A 5,175-nucleotide genomic window follows, 5' to 3' on the forward strand; every position below is an offset into this window, starting at 1 on the left:
TTGGAGAGTAGAGTACAATAGACAGAGACAGAAGATTGAAGAAGCTGTGAGCATGGGTGACTGACTTCACTCTGTAATAAATAGAAAATCTCACAAAAATTTTCAAAGCAGAAAATTAGCTTACCTTTCAAACACATGGCCCAAATTGCAGGAACAAAAAGAGACTAAATTTATTCTGAATAATTTATTTGCAAGGCTCATGCTATTGAGCCAAAAAGGAGAAAGAGAAAGAGAGAAAGTGAGAGAGAGAGAGAGAGAGAGAGAGAGAGAGAGAGAGAGAGAGAGACTGAATTTGATATTCTTGTTAAATTGTGACCCATGTACATTCTAAGGTCTAGTCTTAATTCAGAGTCATTGCAACCACAAGGCTAGCCTGAAACAAGATGAGCGTTGACAGAGAAGTGAAAAGTAGATAATAAAATCCAAACTCAACATGTGGGTATAAGACAGAGAAAAAGAAGCATAATCTTTCTATACTAGGAGTATCAATCCCAGCCCATTATGCTAATATAATTACCTAAAAGGCATTTCTGTTAACCTACATCTGGTTAACTATTACTTTCAGAAATGGTTGCCTGGTGGGAATCAACAACTGGCTTTCCCAGGGGATTCAGTGGGTAGGATCGTTTTCATCTTTGTGTTTGTAAGCAACTATTATACCCTATTTAACTCTATTTTTACATTTATTTCTAATTTGATGATTTTTTTTTTTATCCTGAGGTATATGCATTTGAGCCTCTGCTAAAGTTTATCAAAAATGCCCATACTCTGTTCATTCTGTTATAGTTAAAGCTTCGTCTCGGGGTTTCATAAACTGACTTCCAGACCACTCACGTATAATCAAATCAAGCCCTTATTGAAGCACACTAGTGGCGACTGACCAGAACATAAAGCTTGTTCCCTTGATCAGCCCCGAACAATTGCAAGGGCGCTCCTTATAGGCCTGAAAACCGCAAAAGGGATGTCCGGGTGTCTAGCCAATGCAAGCAAGCCAGGTTACAGAAGCGGGAGAGTGCAGTCAAGTGGAGGGAAGCCTAACCAATCACAGTTAGCCCAGTCACCCCAGTTACAGAAACAGAGCCCTGTTACCCTAGTTACAGAAACAATGCCCCATTAGGCAGTTCTGTGTTCTTAAAGGTTTCTATAGCAAAAGGAAAAGAACATCTTGCCCCAGTCATGACCCTTCTACTTGGCATGGTTGTTTTACATGATGAAGTCATAAAACAAGATGGAGTCACATTTGCTTCTACTATCACAATTCCATATCTAAAAGGTAAGAATCATTACAGGGAGGGACATCCTTATGAGTATTACAAACAAAACAGAAACTTCACTGATTCTGAAGCATGTTCAGTTAAGAGCCATTGCCTGAATTTCCTTAGTCCCTCCTCAAATGATAACATCTAAAATACCTGCTGTCTGAACTGCTGCTCTTTGGAACCTATTGGTTTTCAAGTAATGACATCTGATAAGAAATCTGGAATTCTGTACATCCATAGAAAAATGGGACTACCTTTTATTTTATTCAATTAATATGACCTAAGATAGAATTGCTTGTCTTTTCAGCATTGGAAAAAAAAAATTTTAGGCTTTTTGTGCCTCTTTCAGTTTTTGACTGTGTACAATTTTATAAGATAAGGTTATCCCAGCAGTGCCCTTTGTACTTTCTGCAGTGGTCCTAAAAGCTTTGCTGTGGAAATCCAGCTGAGCAAAGTAGCTTCCTAAGTGTCTTTTTTTTTTTTTTTTTTTTTTTTTTAAATTTTTTATTGTGGGTTGTTCAAAACATTACAAATTTCTTGACATATCATATTCCACACTTTGATTCTAGTGGGTTATGAACTCCCACCTTCACCCCATACACAGATTGCGGATTCACATCAGTTACACATCCATTGATTTACAAATTGCCATACTAGTGTCTGTTGTGCTCCGCTGCCTTTCCTAAGTGTCTTTTAAATATCTTCATAGCTTCTGTTCTGCTACAAGTTCATGTGCTCAAGTTATATGTCTAATTCTAATTATGGCCTATTCTAAATATATTTTCTAAGCATTAGATTAAACAAGAGTAAATTCCAACATCAGTGTAATCTGCTGAGATCAACTGGGAGTTAATATTTCAGTTCAAGATCATGCTGTTTGTACTTAATCATTCCTCATAGTTTTCCTCATTCATAACCTTGATTAAAAGTGTAAAAGTGTGGTATCAGGGCTATCCAGATCAATTAAATGATCATCTATTATGGTTTGGATGTGAAATATCCCCCCAAAAAACTCATGTGGAAATGCAGGTATGTTCCAAGTTGGAATGATTAGAATATTGGAGCTGTAAAGTAATAAATGAATTCACCCACTTGATGGATTAATTACTTAAATGAATTTCTAGGTTGTAACTGTAGGCAGGTGAGGTGTGGCTAGTGGGAACAGTCACTGGAGGCATGCCCTTGGTGATTATATTTTGACCCTGTTTCCTTACTCTGTCTCTCTGCTTCCTGGATGCCATGAGGACAGGAGCTTTCCTTCACCATGACCTTCCACCATGATGTTCTGCCTCACTCAGGCCTGAAGCCATCCAGTCAGCCAAACATGAACTGGACCTCTGAAACCATAAGCCCAAAATAAACTTTTCCTCCTCTAAGTTGTTCTTGTCAGGTATTTTGGTCACAGTGACAAAAAGCTGACTAACACATCATCTAGCACTTCATCTCACTACAAAGTGAGAGATTAATAAAAAGAATTCACAAGAGAAAATAGACATCAATAACTTGGTTACTCCACAGGTCAAAATCACATCATCCTCTTTGATACATCCTCTTGATGTGTGATGGTTTCTCCTTTGCTGAAATTCATGCTAGAAAGCTTTTATAGCTCTTGGAGAAAATAGATTATGAGATTTATTATCATGAACCTGTTTGTATCAGAGCCCTACTGAAACTATAGATAAATAATTTATTATTGAATCAAAATTGAAATGATGCCACAGACTTTAACATGTCTCCATCCATCTATTTAATCAATGAGTATTTATAGAATACTAACTATGCATCAGACAGGCACTATGCTAGGTATAGAAAATAGAGTGATGATTTTTTTAAAAAATCTTTTCTTACTCAGAAAACTAACAACCCAATAGAAGAAGACAGATAGTAAGAAATAAATAGCAAAACCTTATCTTTATCTAGTCAAATAAGGAGTCATCCTACTACATTGCACTCCATTCTTACAACACCATATAATAACAAGTAGCTAGTGAACACTTTTGAATGTCAAAATGTTTGCAGATGCTCTCAATTGAGAAGAATACAGGGATACTGGAATCCTTTTTAAGGGAGCACACCCTGGATGCCAAGGTGATTTTAAATCGTGCTGTCTAAGAGCAATTAAAGGAATGAAAATGATCAGTCTAGAGAAGAGGTATGAACATTCTAGTCATCACTTAAGGCTAGAGTTCAGCAAAGAAAGATGATCTGGTAAGTAAGGACTTGGTTGAGCAGAGAACAATGGGTAGAAGTGATAAAACCACAGATTCTATCTCAAAAGAAATTTCTCTATTTCAAGATTGCATTAATATTGATTGAGGGGAAAGCCAAGATGATGGCCTAGTTGGAATGTGAGTCTTTGCTGTGTGTGAAGCCAGACCTCAGTGTCTTCCAGATTCTGCCCCTGGCCTCCAATCCAGTTACTCAGCACCTGCTAGGAAATTAGATCAGGCTGATGGGACTGGTCATAAGATCACTATGTCAAACTTGAAGATAAAGTTTCAGAAGAGCTCTTTGCTTCAACACCAGTAGAACAATATCCTGGTTTTGCTGTGGAAATACTGACATATTCCAGCTGCTACTGTGTAATTCAGATCCAGGATGATACTGGATGTAGTGTGTTCATTGGCATTGGATTCACAGATCAGGGAGATGACTTTGACTTGAATGTCTCCTTGCAAGATCACTTCAAGTGGGTAAAGCAGGAATCTGAGATTTTCAAAGAATCTCTGGAGATGGACACTCGTCCCAAATTGAATCAAGGATTCAAGGAAAGACAGACCTTCAAGTTGAGTATCAGGAACATTATAACCAAGAAAGGAGATGTTTCTAAGCCCAAGACTGCAGGAGCTGGTGGCCTACGCTTACTTCCTCCTCCCCCTAGAGGCAAAGTCACTATTCTCCCACCATCTTCCTCAGTTGCCACCACCCATTCCAAAATCTTACCCTGTAGGTAGTGATTCAGATATTCTCTCAGGTTTGGATTCTCTGGCACCTGTCACAACACTAGCATCAGCTCCAGTTTCTGCAATCAATGACTTGTGGGGAGATTTGAGTACTGCATCCAGCTCTTTTCCAAACCAGGTACCACAGCCATCCAACTAGATCCAGTTTTGAATAACATTGGCAAGACAGACAGTACAGACCTGAAGATGAAAAATGACATTGAGGGCACCAATCTAAGGAGGAAGTTAGGAACCCCGTCCCACTCCCCAAACCAAAAGTAATCGGTAATATTTTTCCAGAGAGAATCTGTTTTTTCCTGGTGATTGCAAATGGAGGAGAACAGTAGATCTTTCCATTCTTGTGGCCAGTGTCTTTTTGAGGGAATATGACCTCTAATCCGTAAATTTTTTTCTCCATCTTTTAAATTCTTGAACTTATTTCAGAATCATCTTATGATCTGTGTGTGCCTCTTTGTGAAACCCTATTTGGCAATTTCAGGGAAGACAAAGTCTTGGAACTTTCTTTCCCACCAACCAAAGACTCTAAAAATACGCAGGTTGACCTCAGTATTTACAAATTCAGAATTTTGATAAGGGTAGATTTGGAGAAAAATGGCTGTCCTGGGTCTCTTTTATATAGCCTCTTTCAGGCTTGTCCTAGTCAATGAACACCCAGTGTTAGGTGCAGCTCCTTCACCCTCTTGGGTGTTTACATGTATTTTACTGTGATAAGAGGGTTGTAGCATTGGCACCGCTACCCTTCTGTTTATTGAAGGGTGCAACATCTTTGACCAGTCCAAAGGGCTGTGCTTTCCAAGTTATATTCTAAAGAAGAGTTTCATTTCCTACAGCTCCATCTAGTTGCTGCATTTGAAGCACAGAATTAATTCATGTTCACCCTTTGTTTGACTTAATTTGAAGAGTTGTGTTTTTAACCTGATCTATAGAACAGAGAGAGTTGAAAGCACCTAACT

General features: G+C 38.5%; 1 pseudogene; it reads left to right on the forward strand.

Annotated features, from left to right (window-relative positions):
- The first annotated feature begins 3,588 nt into the window (after nt 1-3,588).
- On the forward strand, nt 3,589-4,373 carry LOC124108364 (adaptin ear-binding coat-associated protein 1-like; annotated as a pseudogene).
- Nucleotides 4,374-5,175: the final 802 nt, after the last annotated feature.

Source organism: Marmota monax, unplaced genomic scaffold (genome assembly GCF_021218885.2).
Source record: "Marmota monax isolate L192 unplaced genomic scaffold, Marmota_monax_Labrador192_F-V1.1 WCK01_AAM20220418_F8-fsc00074, whole genome shotgun sequence".
NCBI lineage: Eukaryota > Metazoa > Chordata > Mammalia > Rodentia > Sciuridae > Marmota > Marmota monax.